This window comes from Macaca thibetana, chromosome 9 (genome assembly GCF_024542745.1).
Source record: "Macaca thibetana thibetana isolate TM-01 chromosome 9, ASM2454274v1, whole genome shotgun sequence".
Lineage (NCBI taxonomy): Eukaryota > Metazoa > Chordata > Mammalia > Primates > Cercopithecidae > Macaca > Macaca thibetana.
This window is the reverse complement of record NC_065586.1, coordinates 22,020,016-22,042,437: the sequence shown is the minus strand read 5'-3', so window position 1 is coordinate 22,042,437 and position 22,422 is coordinate 22,020,016. Positions and strand designations below refer to the sequence as shown.

The following is a 22,422-nucleotide window of genomic DNA, read 5'->3' as shown; positions in this document are numbered from 1 at the left end:
ATCTTGCTCTGTTCCCCAGGCTGGTATGCAGTGGCATGATCTTGGCTCACTGCAACCTTCACCTCCCGGGTTCAAGCGACTCTTGTGCCTAAGTCTCTGGAGTACCTGGGATTACAGGTGTGCACCGCCACTCTCAGCTAATTTTTGTATTTTTTTTTTTTTTTTTTTTTTTTTGAGACGGAGTCTCACGCTGTTGCCCAGGCTGGAGTGCAGTGGCGCGATCTCGGCTCACTGCAAGCTCCGCCTCCTGGGTTCACGCCATTCTCCTGCCTCAGCCTCCTGAGTAGCTAGGACTACAGGCGCCCGCCACTGCGCCCGGCTAATTTTTTGTATTTTTAGTAGAGACGGGGTTTCACTGTGGTCTCGATCTCCTGACCTTGTGATCCGCCCGCCTCGGCCTCCCAAAGTGCTGGGATTACAGGCTTGAGCCACCGCGCCCGGCCAATTTTTGTATTTTTAGTAGAGGTGGGGTTTCGCCATGTTGCCCAGGCTGGTCTTGAACTCCTGGCCTCAAGTGATCCACCTGCCTCAGCTTCTCAAAGTGTTGGGATTACAGGCATGAGCCACTGTGCCGCGCCCATCTAGGCTTTTTCAATGCTGACATTCCCTCAATTTGTAGAAATGTCAGCATTGACATTCCTCAATATTCCTAAATGTAAGGGTTGAATTTAAAGCTAGTAGCAGTGAAGGGGAAAAACCCAACTGTCTTGCTGTAACTGAAACCCTTATTATTCAAGGAAAATTAAAAACAATATGTGATTCCTTTCTCATTTTTCATTAAGGACGTTTTTTGTTTTGAAGATACGGCTTAACTATTGATGTCAAGTATATTTTGTGATGGATTCACTGATATCAGAGTGCAGAGCTAGATGAACCAGCAGGCTAACTCAGGATGGCAGCTTTTATATTCTTGCAAACAGTAAACTAATTAGTTACTTAATATTATTTATTCAACAAACATTTCTTGAAGATCTACCATGTGACAGTATTTTCAAAGGTACTCAGAATTTGTTTAAATCAATAGTAGTAAAATATGCAGACACAGAAAAGACTTCATGTAAGAAGTTTATACTCACAGTTCCCTGGAAACAGGAGGCACAACAGACCACACAGGGGACCTCAGGGGAAGTACCAGGGTCTGTGAGGAGATGGGGTATAAAGAAAAATGTGGGCAGAAGCTTTTATTGTGCTTTCTGCTGAAGAACAGGGGAAGCAGGGAAGCAGGTTTAGGACTAGCTGGTTTGAGTAATTTCAGTGGGCACTGGGGTATAGGGACTGTCTCTAGTTGTCTGGTACCTGGTGCTGACATATTAAGGTTGTGTAATAGTGGCCTGGGCTGTAAGAGTCCTATAAGAGCCCAGTAAAGGAGGTGGTTAGTGGTATGGGTTTTGGATTGGTTGGTTTGCATACAAAAGGTGTACTTGCAAGTGAGTCCGTTACTGTGTCTAGGAATTAGCTAGCCCTGGGAGGGGGCAGTCTCTCCCAGGTCAGCAAGGCCCCAGATGCCAAAGCATGAGAATAAAAAAATGCCTGGGCACAGTGGTTCACACCTGGAATCCCTGGACTTTGGGAGGCCGAGGTGGGAGGATCACTTGGACCCAGGAGTTCGAGACCAGCCTGGACAACAAAGTGCAATCCTGTCTCTACAAAAAATTTAAAAATTAGTCAGGTATGGTGGCACACACCTGTGGTCTCAGCTATATGGCAGGCTGAGACAGGAGGATCTCTTGAGCCCAGGAGGTCTAGGGTACAGTGAGCCATGTTAGGGCCACTGAGCTCCAGCCTGGGCAACAGTGAGATCCCGTCTCAAAAAAAAAAAAAAAAAAAAAAAGATATACTTAATACAGACAAGCACTATGTTTGATGATGAGAATAAATAAGATACAGGTGGAAGGTGCTGAGAAAACCAGGAAGGACTCTGGAAGAAATGATGCCAGAGAACAGAGAACCAAAGTAGGCATTGTCTGGACAAGTGGGCTGGTAAGAGAAATTCTCGCTTAGAGAAGGGCATGAATATAAGAATGGTGGCAAACAACATGGTTTGTGAGGCAAACACAAAAATGTAAATGTTCAAGTTTAAGATCAAAGACAGAGACAGACAGTGTTGAGGCTGGAGTGGTAGGCAGAGACCAAAGAGGGCTTTGCATTTTTTGAGGTTTTTAACTCTTATTCTGCAGACCAGGGTCACTCTGAACTGTATTTTAAAGACAGCTTATGTGCTGCAAGGCAGTAATACTTTTTGGTTTGTTTGTTTTTTAAAGGAAGACTTGATTCAAGACTATTACAATGAGGTCAAGGCTATTGCAACCTAAGAGAGAGACTCTTTCACGCTCAGATAGTCCTGTTTTAACTCAGATCCTCTCTGCAATCCACATTAGCATACTAAAGTTTCCAAAAAGTGAAAACCAACCCAAACCTCTGCTTCACTTAACTCAGTGAATCCTAAACATTTCTTTTTTTAATTAAAAAACTTCTTTTTTTTTCTACTATTAAAACACAGTACACATCTTGGGAAATAGTACCAGTGACTGATGACCCATGAATCAGTTTTACGCTGATGGGGATATCATTAACTTTGACTCTTATGGATTGCTTTATAAATGATTCCTCCTTTTGAAGCAGCAATACTGATAGAAATGGAGAAGCAGAGCTGGATTTAGGAATTATTGGGGAGATAAAAGAGCAGTGCTTTACTGCTTAGAAAGAGGTGGGGAGCCCAGGTCATAGAATGGTTATGACATTTTGGGTTTGCAGTCTGTCTGACCACAAGGCAGTTCAGGTGCACTCTTGCATGAGAGATATATAACTGCATTTGAAACTACAGAAGTTATGTTTGATTACACTAGGAAAGTTTGTCAAGAAAGAACGTCACTGGACCCCAGTGAACCTTAAGTCTTAAGCAAGAGGAGAAAGAAGATTCCAGGAAGGTAACAGGCAAAGATGTAGGAGAAGTCTCAAAGGCGTGTAATATCTTGGAATATCAGAGAATGGGAAGTTGAAGTAAAGAGTGATTGACAGATCCTCATGCAACAGAGGATTTCAGTAAGATTACAATGGTGTGCTAGGGCAGGCTCATCATGGCTCACAAGTGCCAATGTTAAATTTCAGAAGTTTTGCAAACCAGTTGATGCCAAGTTGGTAGCTGAAAGCAGTCATGGTGAATGTATTTGCAACACTTAATGAAAGAGGAATATACTACAAATCTAGGCTCCCCCACTCCTGCTCTGAGAAGCTGATTATTCAATATTTTACTGGCACATCACTGGGTAAACACTAGAAAATACTCTGGATTTTTAGATAGGAAGTTCTTTTAGAAAGGTTTTAAAATTACTTCTAAATAGATTGCAGTGGGCTAAGGAGTGAGTGGGAGGTAAGGAAATGGAGAGGTTTAATAAGAAAGAAAGAAAGATATAAATTATATAATAGCCAGAGGGTAATATGAATTCAAGGGAAAAGAGAACAAGCTGATTTATAGCTCAAGGGGATGTTTCCAACAGAGAACAAAAGCCTGGCTGAAGGTACAAGGTGACAGAAGGCCAAGGTCTCATGCGAGGAACAAGAGGATGATCTCAGGCCTCTGGGGTGGGGTCCTTGAATAGGAGAAGGGACAGCTCATCATTTAAGACTGGGAGGAAGATGAGATCTCTGAGAAGGAACCAACATTTACCATTCAACCCACATTTAAACTTGTGGGACGCTACATCTCTCCTCAAGGAACCCTGGCTGCTTCTGACTTTAGAAGCTAACAGTTGCTGCTACTTGTTTTTTTCCTTTGGGCAACAGCATGGATCTTTTAGTTACTCGCATACAACACCAGTTTAAAAATTCTTTGTAGGCTGGGCGCAGGGGTTCATGCCTAAATCCCAGCACTTTAGGAGGCTGAGGCAGGAGGATCACATGAACCCAGGAATTCAAGACCAGCCTGGGCCACATAGTGAGACCTTGTTTCTACTGAAAATTTTTTTTAAAAGCTGGGCATGGTAGTGCATGCTGCAGTCCCAGCTACTCAGGAGGCTGAGGTGGGAGGATCACTTGAGGTCAGGGGATTGAGGCTGTAGCGAGCTATGATTGTGCCACTGTACTCTAGCCTGGGTAACAAAGTGAGACTCTGTCTTTAAGAAAACAAACTCTTTTATTAAGCAATGAAGGAGAAATAAATGGACTTTAAGGAATCTAAGGAAATAACAAAAGGAATCTAAGTGTTGAATTGTTTAGGTTTATATTCAAACCAACTGTGAATATTTTGGCTATCCTGCTTTTCTGGGTTTAGTTGTGTAATGAATGAAGCCTGGATTTAATTTCTCACCCCAGTTTATCCTGTTCCTCCTGCCATTTTCACTACCATGATTCAGGTTGCTGCAACTGCTTACATTAATCCACTCCTGACCTAGCAAGGTCCTCTCACTGTGGAATGTGAAGTTGGGATCATGGATATCATTCTGTTCCTTATTGCCACTTCTAACACTGGTAAGGCCAACAACTCATTGACACTGGAAGGAAAGACCTGTGAGTGCAATTTTCTGAGCCAGGATTGTGTCTTCTTTGTATCCTCATTCATCTGTTTATTCATTCAATAAATATTAAGAGCACACTATTTTCTGGGCAAAGTGCCACAGGCTAGGGATGATGGGGTAAACACACAGAGCTTTCAGTACAATGAGGGAGACATATATTAAGTAGCCATATAAATAAATATATATAATTACATGAGGTAGTAAGTGTTTTGAAGGAAAAATGAAGAGTTGCATGAAACATTTTAAAAGAGCGAGCCGGTGCTGTGGCTCACGCCTGTAATCCCAGCACATTGGGAGGCTGAGGTGAGACAATGACTTGAAGCCAGGAGCTCAAGACTGGCCTTGGCAACATAGTGAGACCCCATCTCTACAGAAAATTTTAAAATTAGCTGGGCACAGTGTCGTGTGCCTGTAGTCTCAGCTACTCAGGATGGAAGATCCCTCGAGCCCAGGAGTTCAGGGCTGCAGTGAGCTGTGATTGTGCCACTGCACTCCAGCCTGGGCGACAGAGCAAGACTCTGTCTCTAAAAAAAAGAGAGAGAGAGAAAGAGAGCTGACTGAATTCTGAATTTCTGGAGTTGTGGGAGGGCTTCCCCGGATCAGTAGGAGTTTTGCAGGAAAAGTGTGAGGCAAAGAACATTCCAGGCAGAAAGAACAGCCATTAGAAGGACCTGAGGTAGGAAAGCTTTGTCATCTTCTGGAAAAAAGAAAAACAAAGTGAAAAAGAAAGCAGAGTGAGTAAAATCTAGTGAAAAAAAAGAAGGCCTTGAAGAAGTAGATTCTGTTAGAGCTTCTGGATTTTATTGTAGGTGCAGTTATAAACCAGTGAAGGGTTTAAGACAAGGCTATTACATAACCTAAATTGTATTTTGAAAAGATCATTCTGCTTATGAAATGCAAAAGGATTGGGAAGGAACAGAGTAATTCTAGGGAGTCCATTTTGGAGGGAGATTTAGTTGATCAAGTGAAAGAAAATAGTGTCATAGACTAGGGAGTTTGCCTTGGAGGTGGAGAGAAAGGGAATATTTGGATTATTACATCACACCTGTACATCATTTTACTGTATGTCTTAGGAACAATAAGAAAAATAAACTAAGGGTACAGGACTGGAAAGTAAACAATAAAGAATGTCATTATTTGCATACCCCAAAGAATCTACAGAAAAGTTAGACATAATGTGAGAGTTTAACTAAACTCTTTCAAAAGTTAGAAGTAATGTCAGAGGTTTTAGTAAAGTGTCTAAACACAATGTTTAATTTTAAACTGAGTGGAGGAAGAAGTGAACAGAAAAGAAAGGTGATGGCTAGAATGTAGAGGGATATAGGTTTAAAAGATGAGAATAAAAGGGGGAAAAGAGAAAAAAAGAAAAGGAAGAAAGGAAAGAGGTAAAGACAAAAACCATTATAGTCCAAGTAGTTGAACTACAACTACAGAAAGTCATGGTGAGAAGGGGCATACATGAATTAGCGCTATTGATACAATGCCGTTCCTAATCTAGGTGCTTCTTGGCCGGGGGTTATTGAGGTGAAGGAGAAGTCACTGAAGATGAGGCAGCTAAAGAACTGAATTTTACAAAAAGAAGAGGGAATAATATGCTGGTACAGATAAGGAGGAAGAAAGATGTTTAGATGGGTCTTTCACTTAATAGGACTGTAGAAGACATGGTATCCCTGAGGAATGACTGTTATGGCAAGAAATAAAAAAGACCATTCAGAAAGGATGCTAAAAATAGAGAGTTTGTTCACTGTAGATCAGAATTTTGAAAAGCACTGGACCAAGTGTCAGTGCATCGTAGATGCTCCACACATTTGTTGATTGGATTAATTAATTAATGACGAACGCAGTAGAGAAAGCGAATTCATCTTGAGCCCATAACCCTATCCAACATGCATGAATGTCTCAGCCTCGCTTGCTTTACTTTAAAACTTCCTTCAGACATTCTAAAGATCCTCAACTCTCAGTCTGAGGAACACTACCTGTCTTGGAATTCTTTGTTTCCATACATGGCAGAGGGGAAGTGGTTGTAGTCAAAAAGTATAAATTTTCTCAGCATTATTTTGTAATAATTATTATTCCAATAACAGAGTTCAATCTGATTCTCATGTTTCTGCCAAATTAAAAACATCCAGTGCCTTTAAACAGTACCTCATCTCAGAAGTCTTCATGCTTATTTTTATTTTTCTCTACTGTCATCCTGAAATGCTTTTTGAAACATATTTTTAAAGTTGTATCAGTCTTCAGACTCAGTAATATACTTTGTTTCTGTACTCATCTCAATATGTAGCATCAAAAGTCCTCTACAACAGCTATAAATATTTATAAATCCCTATTTTCCTGAGGTGAAAATTGACCATTGGAGGTTAATAAATATTGGCTTTGCCTTGGGGTAACATCTCATTAAACCAATAATCCTATAAAAAAGATCTATCTTTATGTTATGTCTTAAAACCTTTGAAATTCCAAATGATTTTTTAAAAACCACATACTGCCTTAACCCTCTATATCTTAAACAAAATATGCATTATTTCTGATGGTGGTATTTATCGTTTACTTTAATACATTTTCTGACAGCTTTATTGAGGTATAAATGACACACAGTAAACTGTACATATTTAAAGTCTACAATTAGATGCTCAAGAAACTATCACCACAATCAAGATAATGAATTTATCACCTCCAATAGTTTCTTCCTGTCTCTTTCTAATCTTCTCTCTCTAACCCTCCTTCCAGTCTCAGGAAACCACTGATCTGCTTTTTATTACTATAGATTAATTTTGCACTTTCTAGAATTCTGTATAAGTAGAATCATAAGTATGTACTTGTCTTTGGCTTCTTTCACTCAGCATAATTTCGAGATTTGTTGATATTGTTGGATGTATCAGCAGTTCATCCCTTTGTATTGCAGAGTAATACTCTGCTGTATGGATATACAACTTATTTATCCATGGTGGACACATGGATTGTTTTCAGTTTTTGATATGACAAATCTAGCTGCTATGGACATTCATGTACAAGTCTTTGTATGGAGATATGCTTTTACTTTGGATAAATACCTAGGATATGAATGATGGAGCAATATGATAGGCATATGTTTAACTTTTAAAGAAATTTTTCAAACTGTTTTTGAAAGTGATTATAACATTTTTACTTTCCCACTGGCAGTATATGAGTTCCATTTTTTTCCACATCCTTGCCAACACTTGGTATGGTTAGTCTTTTCAATTTTTGTAATTCTAATAGGTATATAGTATTTTCTTACGGATTTTCAAAGTTCAAATTACCTTGTTGACTAATAATGTTGAGTATCTGACCATGTGCACTTTCGTCAGTCACATATCTTCTTTGGTGAAGTGTTTGTTTACAGTATTTCCATTTTTATGAGGTTGTCTGTTTTCTTACTGAGTTTTGAAAGTTCTTTATACATTCTGCATGCAAGTGTTCAATAGGTATGCAATTTGCACGTTTTTCCACTCAGCCTGTGGATTGTCCTTTCATTCTGTTAACAGTATCTTTTTAAGAGCAAAAGTTCTTAATTTTGGCAATGTATCAATTGTTTTGTTTTATGAATTGTGCTTTTGGTGTCATAGCTAAGAAATCTCTGCCTAACCCTAAGTCACAAAAATTTTCTCCTAGAATTCTTACCCTTTTATGTTTTACATCTAAGTCTGTGATCCATTTAAGATCATTTTTGTAAATGTGTGAGATACAGATCAAAGTTTTTTGCTTGTTTTTGTTTCGACATGGATAGCCAAATGTTCCAGTACCATTTGTTGAAAAGACAACTCTTTAGCCAATAAAGTGCCTTTGCATCTTTGTCAAAAAAAAAATGGTTATGTATGTGTGGGTTTATTTCTCGCAGGCTCTATTCTGCTCCCCTGATCTACCTGCATATCTTGATGCCTGTCTTAGTCCATTTTGTGTTGCTATAAAAGAATATCTGAGCCTGGGTAATTTATAAAGAGGAAAGGGTTATTTGGATCATGATTCTGATGGCTAAAAAGTCCAAGACTGGGCATCTGGTGATGGCCTCAGGCTGCTTCCACTTGTAGTGGAAGGTGAAGGGAGTTGGTGTGTACAGAGACCATGTGTCAGGAAAGGAAGTAAGAGAGGCAGGAGGTGCCAGACTCTTTTTAACAACCAGCTCTCATGGGAACTAATAGAGTGAGAACTCACTCACCTGCAAGGGAAGGCATTGATCTATTCATGAGGGAGCTGCCCCCATGACCCAAACACCACCTATTAGGTCCCACTTTCAACATTGGGATCAAATTTCAACATGAGGTTTGCGGGGAACAAACATCCAAACCATAGCAATGCCAATAGTACATTGTCTCTATTATAATGCCTTATTCTTGAAGCCATGTAGTAAAAAACTTCCAACTTTGTCATTCTTTTTCAATGGCATTTTGGCTATTCTAGATCCTTGGTATCTCATATATCAGTTTGTCAATTTCTAAGGCAAAACAAAACAAAACAAACAACAACAAAACAACAACAAACTTGCTGTGATTTTTGAGTATGATTGCCTTAACTGGGGGAGAATTGACAACAACATTGAGTGATCCAGACCAAGAACTCGGTATCCATCTCTCCACTTCATTGAGTCTTTTCAAATGTCTCTCAGCACTGTTTTGTCATTTTCAGGGACAGATCCTGCGCATCTTTTATCAGATTTTTCCCTAAATGTTCCATACTTTATACTACCCTAATTTTTAAAATTCCAGTTTCTGATTGTTCATTGCTTATTTATACAAATACAATTGATTTTTATATATTGGTCTTGAATCCTTCAGTTTTGCTAAACTTAGTAGTTCAGTGGATTTTATTTTGTATACTTATGTAATTGATAAATAAAGACTGTTTTACTTCCTTTCTAATTTAGATGGCTTATTTCTTTTGTTTTTGCCTTTTTGTACTGGCTAGAACCTAGAAATTCAGTACAATGCTGAATAGAATTAATGTTAGTAAATATAATTGTCTTCTTCCTGATCTGGAGAGGAAAGCATTCAGTCCTTTGTCAGTGAGTATAATGTTAGCTCTAATTTCTCATAAATGTACCATTTTGAAGAGGTTTCCTCTTATTACTGACAGTTTTCCTCAGGAATTGATGTTAGATTTTATCACATACTTTTTGTAGGTCTATTGAGATGATCATGTAGGTTTTCTTTTTTCATCTGTTAATATGGTAAATTGCACTGTTTGATTTTAAAATGTTTAATCAACCTCACATTCCTGGGATAAACCTCACTTACTAATGATGAGTTATCTTTTTTATACATTACTAAATTTGATCTGCTAAAAATTTTTTAAAGAATTTTTCATCTATGTTCATGAGATATATTGGTCTGTTATTTTATTTTCTTGTAATATCTTTGTCTGGTTTCATTATCAGAGTAATACCAAAATCTCATAGAAGAAGTTGGGAAGTATTCCCTTCTGGAAGAGTTTTCTAAAATAGTGTTTAAAAAAATTGAAATAATTCACCAACAAAACCCGTAATTTTCTCTGTGGGAAGAGTTTTACTAATAATGCAATTAGTTTCTAACTACTTATGCAATTTCTTTAATAGGTATAGGGTTATTCGTGTTAGCTATTTCTTCTTTTTTTTTTTTTTTTGAGACGGAGTCTCACTCTGTCGCCCAGGGCTGGAGTGAAGTGGCGTGATCTCGGCTCACTGTAAGCTCTGCCTCCTGGGTTCACGCCATTCTCCTGCCTCAGCCTCCCTAATAGCTGGGACTGCAGGCACCTGCCACCACACCCGGCTAATTTTTTGTATTTTTAGTAGAGATGGGGTTTCACCGTGTTAGCCAGGATGTTCTCGAACTCCTGACCTCATGATCCGCCCGCCTGGGCCTCCCAAACTGCTGGGATTACATGCATGAGCCACTGTGCCCGGCCCCAACTATTTCTTCTTTAGTGAGTTTTGGTTATTTGTGTCTTCCAAGGAATTTGTCATTTCACCTACATTCTTGAATTTACTGGCATACAGTTGTCCCTAATTATCCTTTTAGTGTCTGTAGAATCTGTAGTGACAGCATTCTCTCATTTTTGTTAATGGAAATTTGTATTTTCTCTATTTTCCCCTGATCAGTTATAATTTTATCAATTTTATAGATCTTCTGAAAGATCTATAAAAAGATTAAACTTTGATTTCATGAATTTTCTTCTGTTTTTTTCTGATTTCTAGTTCATTGATTCCTTTTCTGAATTTTATTATTTCCTTTCTTCTGCTTCCTCTTCTGCTTCCTTTGGGTTTCATTGACTTTCTTCTAGCTTTTTAGGGTGAAAGCTGGGTCATTTTGACAACATTTTTCTCTTCTGGTATGGATATGTAGTGCTATCAAATTCCCTCTAAGTACTGTATGAGTTGTACATTTTATTTTTATTTTCATCTCATTTAAAGTACTTTCTCCTTTACCCTTTGATTTTTTTAACCCATGGCTTACTTAGAAGTGTGCCATTTAATTTCAAAATATTGGCGAATTTTTGAGATAGTTCTGTATTGTATTTTTAATGGCTTTTATTGATATGTAATGCATATACTATCAATTCAACCCATTTAAGGTATAAAATTAAATGTTTTGTTACATTCACAGAGTTGTACAACATCACAACCACCTAATTTTAGGACATGTTCATTACTTTCAAAAGAGACCTTGTACCCATTAATAGCCACTCCCTGTTCTTCCTCTGCACCCCCATCCCTACCTCCCTAGATTAAGACATCTACAAATCTACTTTCTCTATACATTTGTTTATTGTGGACATTTCATGTAAGTAGAATTGTGTAATACCTGTTTTTTTGTGACTGGCATCTTTTACATAGCATAATGTTTTTGAGATTCATCAGTGTTGTAATATGTATCAATATTTCTTTCCTTTTAGTAGACAATTATTATTGCATTTTATGGTTATACAGTGTTTTATTTTTAATTTACTTAAATTGTGGTCAGAAGTCATATTTTGCATGACTTGAAAACTTGAATTTATTAAGACTTGTTTCGTGACCCAGAATATATACTCTTTGGTAAATGTTCTACATGCACTTGACAAGAATTCATACTCTTCACTTGTTAAATGGATGTTCTATAAATGTCAGTTAAGTCAGTTTGGTTGATTATATTATGCAAGTCTCCCATAGCCTTTTCAATTTTCTATCAGAAAGGATATTGCAGGTTTCAACACCCTTCTATCAAATATAGACAGAAGGGTGTGTTGAAACCTGCAATTTTAATTGTGGATTTGTCTATTTTTTCTTGTGGCTCTATCATTTTTTGTACTATTGGAGCAAAAAAATTTCTATTAGGTATATCAACATTTCGAATTTTTGCATCCTCTTATTGAATTGATCCTTTTATGATTTTATGATCGTCTTTATCCCTGGAAATTTTCTTTGTTCTAAAATAGTCTCTGATATGAGTATAACCAGTTTTAGTTAGTGTTAACATGTTTTTTTGTTTTGTTTTGTTTTTTTTTTTTTTTTTTTTTTTGAGACAGAGTCTCGCTCTGTCGCACAGGCTGGAGTACAGTGGCCGGATCTCAGCTCACTGCAAGCTCCGCCTCCCGGGTTTACGCCATTCTCCTGCCTCAGCCTCCTGAGTAGCTGGGACTACAGGCGCCCGCCACCGCGCCCGGCTAGTTTTTTGTATTTTTTAGTAGAGACGGGGTTTCACCGCGTTAGCCAGGATGGTCTCGATCTCCTGACCTCGTGATCCGCCCGTCTCGGCCTCCCAAAGTGCTGGGATTACAGGCTTGAGCCACCGCGCCTGGCCCAATGTTAACATGTTATATCTTTTTTTATCTCATGACTTTTACCTTCCTGAGTCTTTGTGTTTAAAATGGCTTTCTTGAAGGTAGCACATAGTTGGATCTTTCTTCTTTAATCCTATACAATAATCTTTGCCTTTTACATTGCCTTTTACTTTGGGTGGTTAGACCAGTGGTCCCTAAACCCCGGACCACAGACTGGTACTTGTCCGTGAACTCCACCTGAGCTCCACCTCCTGTCAGATCAGCGGTGGCATTCTACTCTAACAGGAGTGTGAACCCTAATGCGAACTGTGTATGCAAGGGATCTAGACTGCGTGCTGCTTATGAGAATCTAATGCTTGATGATCTCAGATGGAACAGTTTCATCCGAAAACCATCCCCCTCCCCCACCCCGGGTTAGACCATTAATTTAATTTGTATGATTGGATCCAAACACACTTTCTTGTTATTTGGCTTCTATTTTTCCCACCTATTCTTTGCATCCTCCTTTGCCTTGTTCAGCCTTATTTTGAATTATTTGAGTTTTGTATAAAATTAATATTATTTCTTTTTCAAATATTTGGATAAAATTGTATTCTATTTCCTTTGTTGGCATATTAGCTACAACTTGTATTATTTCAGATGTTAATTTACACTTTACAGTATACGTCCTTATGAGTCTACTTTTAACCTTTAAGGGATATTATGCCACTTCTTATTTAGTGTAAGAACCTTATAGCAGTATGCTTCCATTTGCCCCCTCAAGCCGTTATACTATTGCTAAACATTTTATTTCTGCAGATTGTATAAACTTCACAAAGTATTGTGATTTCTGCTCCAAGCAGTTTATTATCGTTTAAATATAATTAAGTGGTAAAAAGCATTCTGTTTTATTTAGCCACATAGTTATTATTTCTAATGCTCTTTATCTCTTGATGTAGTTTTCCATCTAATATCTTCTTCTTCCTGAAGGACTTAAAGGAAAATGACGTACAGCAGATCCTTAAAAAACATCATTTCATTATCACAGTGATGACCAAAAAAACCCTGGATTTTTTATATGTCATTTCACTTAAAGTCACAGTTTCCAAGAATCTATTGATGACCTTAAGTGAGGACTGTCTTTTTCTTTTGCTGTTTTTAATCATTGTTCTTTGTCAAAGATCTTGGCAATTTGTGATAAACCTTAGTGTAGTTGTCATTTTTCTTGGGTTTAGGGCTCGCCGATCTTCTTTTGTCTGTGGTTTATAATTCTGTCTAATTTGGAAATATTCAGGACACTTTTTCTTACCTACTTTCTCTTCCTCACCCCCTTCTTTCACTCCTTTGGAGGCTCCAATTACATTTACATCGAGCCACTGGAAGTTTTACTGTCCTCACTGATGCTTTCTTCATTTTTTTCCCGTCTTTTCTCTCTCTCTTTTTGGATAGTTTCAGTTGCTAAATCTTCAAGTTCACTCATCTTTCCTTCTGCAATGTCAAATCCGCCATCTATACCATCCAGTGAATTTTTTTATCACAGACAATGTAGTTTTCATCTCAGAGGTTTGATGTGAGTCTTTTGAAATATTGTGGGTTGCTTGTTTTTTAGAAACAGAATTTCACTCTGTCATTCAGGCTAAGAGTTAAAAGAATATACCCACATTATAGATACAGAAATGGCATTTCTGGACAGATATGCACAGTAAGGTGAAAGAAAAAAACAAAATAGTATGGTGTCTGGGTAAACTTATTAAATCCCCCTCCCCTAAGTAAAAAGAAAAAAATGAAATGTAACGTGCAAGATAGAGATAAAAAAATCTGTTCTGGAAGAATATATGTAATTTAAACATTTTAAGTAACCACAATAAAATGCTTTTTAGAAAATAGATGAAATTAGCTGTAATAATACATTGTAATTACCCAATATACCTAAATATTATTTCAACATATAATCAATGCAAAAATTATTGAGATATTTTGCATTTAGTTACACAACGTATTTGAATTTGGTATAGAGTTTACACTTACAGCACATCTCAGTTAAGAGTAGTTGCATTTCAATTGCTAATAGTCTCTTGTGGCTTTCGGTTACTATATTGGATAGTGTAGCTATAGAAGAATTTAATGAAAATTTTAAAAATTTGCAAGATAAACAATGAGAGAAAACAACAATGCAAAGGTGAAAAGGGAGATTGCTGCTAATGTCCCACGCACATTCCCTCTACCTTGCCCCCTCTTTGCCTCTTGTTTTTGTTTGTTTGTTTTGATGGAATCTTGCTCTGCTACCAGGCTGGAGTGCAGTGGTGTGATCTCGGCTCACTGCAACCTCTGCCTCCTGGGTTCAAGCGATTCTCCTGCCTCAGCCTCTCGAGTAGCTGGGACTACAGGTGTGCACCACCACGCCCAGCTAATTTTTGTATTTTTAGTAGAGATGGGGTTTCACCATCTTGGCCAGGATGGTCTCGATCTCTTATCCTTGTGATCCACCCACAATGGCCTCCCAAAGTGCTGGGATTACAGGTATGAGCCACTGCGCCTGGCCCTATGCCTCTTCTTTATGTACCTGTGATTTCTGTAAAGACCTGAGATTGCCCAAGGTCTTTTTTCTGACCAAAGCAGAGAATGTCTGTTTAATCTACATTCTGGGCAAGTGACAAGTGCCAGAGTATGACAGCTCCCCAGTAACAGCTTACAGACAGTGACAGACAAGGAGTTGGTAGGTAAATGCTTCTGCTTCTTTGCCTGTTGGTTGAGATAACTCAGACATGTTCCACAATGATTCAAAGAGCTCCCCAGAAGGTTTTAGCTCTAGTTGTCCACAGTGGTAACTTGCTGGATAATATTATTGGATTTCTTCCCTCTCATGCTATGCTTTCCTGCTCTCCATTAATGTTTTCTGGAACTGCCTCTCAAATAAACTACTTGCACTCAAATTCTTGGGTCTGTTTTAATGCAAACAATGACATATAGTTTAGGAAGCAAATTAAGGGCCAAAACAACTTTCTTACAGAGCCATTAAAAAATTAGAAACAGCAAAGGACAGAACAGACACAACCTAAGATCCAATGACTGATATGGGAAAGGCTTGGCAAAAACAGTGTCTGAAGATGTTTTTAAAGACAAAGACACAAAGCAATTTAAACAGAAGATAAGATGTCTCAAAGACAAAGACTAATCATAATAAAAGCAATCAATGTCTTAGAATTAGAGAAACTGACAAATGAATCAGAAAATATACTTAAAAAGCAACAGAAGAGTTTTTTTTTTTTTGTCCCAATTAGAGGAAAGAATTAATCTAGAACATCTTTTCCTTTAAAAAAAAAGAATTGATGTAGGAGCACCAACACTACCTAGTTGGTTTGCATTTCATTAAGACAAAATTATTTAAGTATCCAGACAAATACGTATTATTATTGTGTATTTTTCGAGACAGGGTCTCTTGGAGGGCACTGGTGTGATTATGGCTCACTGTAGCCTCTATCTCCTGGGCTCAAGTGATCCTCCCACCTCAGCCTCCCAAGTGGCTGGGAATACAGGCATGGGCCACCATGCCTGGCTAATTTTTAAATTTTTTGTAGAGATGGCCTCTTACTATGTTGCCCAGGTTGGATTCAAACTCCTGGACTCCCTGCACTTAAGTGATCCTCTTGCCTTTCCCTCCCCAAGTATTGGGATTATAGGTGTGAGCCACCGCACCTGGCCCAAATACTAATTATTTACCAGGAAAAAAAAAAAATCAGAATAGCCTCAGACTTCTCTAAGAATTATTCAATATCTGACACATATTGAGAAAGAAGAGTATTTTTCTCAATCAAGCTGACATTCAAATATAAAGGCAAGAGACAGACAAATAGCCTTAACTATAAACAAACCCAGGAACCACATGCTCTTTTAGAAAAAACATGAAAAATCAAAACCAAACAACTAAGAAGGAAAGAGAAATATCACACTAAAAAAGTCTGTAAGAAGGACTCAATTAATTTAAATACAGAATTAAGACTAAAAAATGATGGGAAACGTGGTTACAGAATGTGTTATAAACTTTGACAATGTGAAAAATGATAACATAATAATATAAATCAGGTATGGCATGAAAAAGAATGAGATCATTTCTTTTGCAGGAACATGAATGGAGCTGGAGGCCATTATCCTTAGCAAACTAATGCAGAAACAAAAGACCAAATGCCGCATGTTCTCACATATAAGAGGGAGCTAAATGATGAGAACACATGGACACGTAAAAAGGAACAGCAGACACTGGGGCCTACTTAAGGATAGATGGTGGGAGGAGGGAGAGGATCGGAAAAAGTAACTATTGGGTACTAAGCTTAGTACCTGGGTGATGAAATAATTTGTACCACAAAGCCCTATGACACAATTTTACCTCTATAACAAACCTGCACATGTACCACTGAATACATGTAAATAAAAGTAAAATAAAAGTAAAAACAAACAACAACAACAAAAAATCAGGCATGGAGGGGAAAGGAGAGAAATGGGAGGAGGTTTATTTGTGATCATTTCTTTGATATTCCTGTATAACTTGAAATCAACAGATGCAGTCTGAAGTTGCTAAATCAAGAAGTAGAGAGTTAGTGATAGTAAAGTTATGACTACCTCAGAAAATCCCCCAATTGCAGAAAACAAGCTTTCAAAATTATCCAAAGAAGTGCACACACACACACACACCTGTAAAACCAAATACAAAAAAGATTATACATATATATGGTAGCAGTAGTGATACTAGTAAACCTAAGATGAAGTGGAATAAATACTAAATGAATATCGTATATTAATGTGTATAAATGGGAATAAGTTCACCCAATACAGAAATCCACAGAGTATGTAAAAGAAAAAATGCACAAAATCCAACCATATATTTAGAAGAAAGAACTACAGTAGAATTGTGGAGGAGAGCTGGTTCTTTAAAGACAGAAATACAGACAAAAGCCAAATAATCCACTGGCTAGTGGATCAATGGAAGCAGCTGAAAAAGCTATAGAAGAGCTTCTTCTTAAAATCTCAAGGTCTACTTGGTTTCACTGTTAATTCTGTAAAAAATTTAAGGGACAAGTAAATTGGACAGAATTTAAAATGTTTCAAAACACGAAAAGAGGAAATCCTTCATATTATATTTGTGGAAGTTTAACAGTGACATCAAAACTGGACAAGATAGAGCAAGCCTCATGTATCAATATTTATGTAAAAATCTCAATAAAACAAGGGCAATTGTAATTCAGTAGTACTTAAAAAAATATTACCAATTGAGTTCCTCCTGGACTACAAAGGTGAGTCAATATTAGGAAAACTATGAATGTATTATACCTTATTAATAGCCCAGAGAGGCAAAATGTACATAGTTACTTGAATATATGCAGAAAAATTATTTGACAAAGTTCAACATCCCACATGATTACTAAAATAGAGAATAAATTTAAAATAGCTGACAACAGCAGAATACACATTTTTCTCATGTGCATGCAGAACATTCCCCAGGATAGACCATATGTTAGGCCATAAAACCATAAAACAGATTTTAATAAATTTTAAAAGATTGAAGTCATACAAAGTATTCCAATAATAATGAAATAAAACTAGAAATCAATAACAGAAAACTGGAAATTTCACAAATACGTGCAAACCAAACAAAATATTCTTAGGCAACCAATGCATCAAAAGAGACATCACAAAGGGAATTAAAAACTACCGTGAGCTAAACGAAAATAAAACACCACATGCCAAAACTTGTGGAATGCAGTGCTAGCGAAATTTATAGATGTAAATGCATACATTGAAAATGACCTCTATCATATTAAGGAAATTTTCTTCTATTCCTAGCTTATTGAGTGTTTTTATCATAGTGTTGAATTTTGTCAAATGCTTTGTCTGCATTAACTGAGATGACCATGTGGGGTTTGTTTCCTCCCTTCTATTAATGTGGCATATTACATTGATGCTTTTTTTTAATATGTTAAACCATCCTTGCATTCTGGGAATAAGTCCCACCTGCTCATGGTGTATAATCCTTTTAATGTGCTGCTGAATCCAGTTTGGTATTATCTTGTTAAGGATTTTCTATCCATCAGAGATGTTGGTCTGTAGTTTCCTTTCCTTGTAGTGTTTTTGTCTGACTTCAGTACCATAGTAATACTGGCTTCATAGAACAAGTCAAGAAGTGTTCCCTGTCTGCAGTGTTTTGGAAGAGTTTGAGAAATTTGATAATTCTTTAAATGTTTGGTAGAATTTACTAGTGAAGTCATCTGGTACAGGGCTTTTCTTTTTTAGGAGTCTTTTGATTACTGATTCAATCTTATTACTTGTAGGTCTACTCAACTTTTCTATTTAAGATTCAGTTTTGGTAGAGTATATTTCTAGGATTTTGTCCATTTCATCTAGACTACCCCATCAATTGATGTACAAGTGTTCATCGTATTCTAAGTCTTTTCATTTCTGTAAAACTGATAATAATATTCTCACTTTTATTTTCATTTTTGATAATGTGAGTTTCATCTTTTTTTTCTTAGTCATTCTAGCTAAAGATTTGTCAATTTTGTTGATCTTTTTAGAGCCATCTTTTGGTTTTGTTGATTTTTACTTGTTTTTCTATGCTCTATTTTATTTATCTTTATTGTTTTCCTTTCTCTTTTCTTTTTTTTTTTTTTTTTTTTTTTTTTTTTTTTTGAGATAGAGTCTAGCTCTTGTTGCCCAGGCTGGAGTGCAATGGCAAAATCTCAGCTCACTGCAACCTCCACATCCCAGGTTCAAGCAGTTCTTCTGCCTCAGCCTCCCAAGTAGCTGGGATTACAAGCATGTGCCACCACACCTGGCTAATTTTGTATTTTTAGCAGAGATGGGGTTTCATCATGTTGGTCGGCCTGATCTCGAACTCCTGACCTCAGGTGATCCATCCACCTTGGCCTCCCAAAGTGCTGGGATTACAGACATGAGCCACTGTGCCTGGCCTATTGTTTTCTTTTATCTGCTAGTTTTGGGTTTACTTTGTTCTTCCTTTTCTAGTTCCTTAGGTATAAAATTAGGTTGTGGATTTGAGACAGCTCAAGTTATTTTCTAATTTCCCTTGTGATTTTTTGTTTGACCTATTGATTAAGAATGTTTTTCCAGCTTTCCTTTCTTCTTTTTTACTGTAGAAGTTTATAGCTATAATTTCTCTCTTTCTTTTTTTTTGAGATGGAGTCTCGCACTGTCGCCCAGGTTGGAGTGCAGTGGCGCTATCTGGGCTCACTGCAACCTCCGCCTCCCGGGTTCATGCAGTTCTCCTGCCTCAGTCTCCTGACTAGCTGGGACTACAGGTCTGTAGTCCACACCTGGCTAATTTTTTGTATTTTTAGTAGAGACGGGGTTTCACAGTGTTAGCCAGGATGGTCTCGATCTCCTGACCTTGTGATCCACCTGCCTTGGCCTCCCAAAGTGTTGGGACTACAAGCATGAGCCACGGTGCCCAGCCATAATTTCTCTTGGCACTGATTTTGTTGCATCTCATACATTTTGGTATGTTCTATTCTGTTTTCATCCAGCTCAAGTTATTTTCTAATTTCCGTTGTGATTTTTTTGTTTGACCTATTGATTAAGAATGTTTTTCCAGTTTTTCTTCTATTTTTGATGTCTAGTTTATTTCATAAGATCTGAAAAAATACCTCATATGCTTCCAATCTTGTAAAAGTTACTAAGATTTTTTTAATGACCTAACATGGTCTATTCTGGAGAATGTTCTATGTGTGCTTGAGAAAAAAATGCATATTCTGTGGTTGTTGGGTGGAGTGTTCTGTATATGTTTGTTATCTATCAATTTGTCTTTTTGTCCATACATCCATCCGCCTGTCTTTCCATCTATCTTACAAAGAGGACTTCATAGCTGTTACACCCTTGGTCAGGAAATCTGCACCCTTAGATGTTCATATGGCTGGCTTCTCCTCATGACTCAGATCTTTCCTCAAATATAACCTCGCAGACATTTTTCTCTGATCGCAGTTAAAATTGCACCTCAACTCATCACACCCCAGCCACTCTCTGTCTTGTTTCCTGGTTTGTTGTTTTTATAACATCTATCTCAATCTGAAATTATATGCTTCATTTGATTATTTACTTCTTTGTTCTCTATCTGTCCCAGTAGAATACAAGCTTAATGAAAGCAGAGATAGTCTGTCTTGTACACAGCCGGAGCTTAGTAAATATTTGATGAATATGTATTTGTTAACATTTGTTAAATATCACCATGCTCTTCAAATAGCACACTGTTTTTTACTTAAATAAATTTGTTTATATGGTTTTTCATGCTGAGAGACTTGAGAGGCAATTCTCCCGTCCTGTGTAGTTTGTTTTTATGCTTTTGCCCTCTCTGAAGTTACTACTTTTTGACTTCTGTGTAGTTTGGAGTTGAAAGTTGTATAATCTATCAGTTTACACTATATCCTTTATAATATTGCATGTTTCAATAATATCCTTACTAACTTTTTTCTGTATTGGTATCTTAGATTTTAGCATAGTTTCTAGAAAACCTCTTTTTCACAAGCAAATCCTTTAAGCAACATTGCTATTTTTCTCAATATTTACACTAATTATATTTTAGTACAGTATACGTCTCCTAGGGTGATTATTCATTAACATAAGTGAAATTATTTAAGGGGATCTTAGAATTACATACAATAAGGAAACATTGATTTATTGTTTGTTATTCATGGAAGTTTTCTTGTTCTATTGAACTGCTAGTCATAAATAATGATATAAATAATAAAATTAATAATACAATAGACGATATAAATTCAATACTAGAAATTCAATAGAACAAGCAAAATAGAACTTCTAGTATTGAATTTATATTATATAAAATTATATATCATTATACTATGTGAAATTAAATTATATATACATCACATTATGCGAAATTGAGTTATGTGCAATTTATTTCACTACTTGGAAGTTTGGCTAATTGAAATGACTACTCTATCATCAAGATTATAAGTTTTCTTTTCATACCATCTCTTAATAACCTGTAAAGAAAGAAATATACTATTCACTGTTTTTACTTTGTCTCTTACTATTTTTGAAGTTCCTTTTCTTCTTCCTATCATTGTCTCTTTCTCTTTCTCTAGTCTTCTTTTCCCCAGAGTTACTCACATTCTCATGACCTTTGATCCTCAGGCACCATCAAATATTGTACTTGGGCCAATACCTGGCATTTTTTGTGTCTCCATACTTGTTCCTGACAGCTTTACCTCTCTAAGAAATATTTTAGAATCTGTTTTTAAATTAGATTAATATTTAAGAAGCAAGAAAGTATGACAGATTGTTTAATACAACATGGTGTCAAACTACTACTTTGTTATTTTCTCCCCGGGCATATTCTTTTTGTTGATAATGGAAAAATAATGGCTACCAGAGCAGACATAGCTCCTAAGTCATGAAAAGAATAACAAGAAAATTCTCTCATTTGAAAATAGGATTTTCTTCCCCTTAGTTTTCACCATATTTTCAAATCCTGACCTTCTTGAAGTTAAGCTTCTTATTCTAGAAAGATTTCTCTTTTGTCTGCATTCCTTTACAGAATCATCATTTATATCACACATTCTAGTATATTCTAGCATTGTTATTGTTCATGTTGTGGTATTGTTTCCATGAATACCATAAACATCTACTCCTTCCTGTTTGTAAACAGATCTAGCCCCAGAAAGATGGGACCAGATTGTTTTTAGAAGGTGTGCTACAAAAACAAACAAAATATGAATGTTCTATTATAAGCCAGGTTACAAAGAATAGATGGATTAGAGTGGGATATTTTCTTCCAGAAACAGAATTTTTGAAGAATCCCAGTGTTTCATTTGTACCCATGAGATTTTAATTTATGAGGTGACTGATGACACAGAGAGGCTAATGCTATTGACAGAAGAATTTATTACTTACATTTCCCAGGAGAAGGGGGCACACAGGGCCACACAGGACCATGGGAGAAAGCACCGGTTTCGGTCAGAAGGAAGGAAGGAGTGAAGGAGAGCCATAGGCCACAGCCTTTATTGGGGTTTCTGTGGGAAAGGCAGTGCGGGGGAGAGTAAACCGTTTAGGACTGGCTAGTATGAATAACTCTGGTGGGCTTTTGGTCATATAGTGGTCTCCAGTTTCCTGCTACCTGGCCCTGGGATGATTTAGGGCAGGGGAAATATTG

At 37.1% G+C, this 22,422-nt stretch overlaps 1 protein-coding gene across 4 annotated transcripts in view; it reads right to left on the bottom strand.

Annotated features, from left to right (window-relative positions):
- The window catches only part of COMMD3 (COMM domain containing 3), a 459,390-nt gene that overhangs the window by 131,686 nt on the left and 305,282 nt on the right, over positions 1-22,422 (bottom strand). Inside the window, exon 1 of one of the 4 annotated variants that reach the window (XM_050804081.1) lies at positions 8,730-8,733. The exons of the other annotated variants lie outside the window; for them this stretch is intronic. The gene's annotated coding sequence lies outside the window, so the exon portion shown is untranslated. Of the gene's footprint in view, positions 1-8,729; positions 8,734-22,422 lie in introns of those variants that run through there. 4 annotated transcript variants of the gene reach the window in all.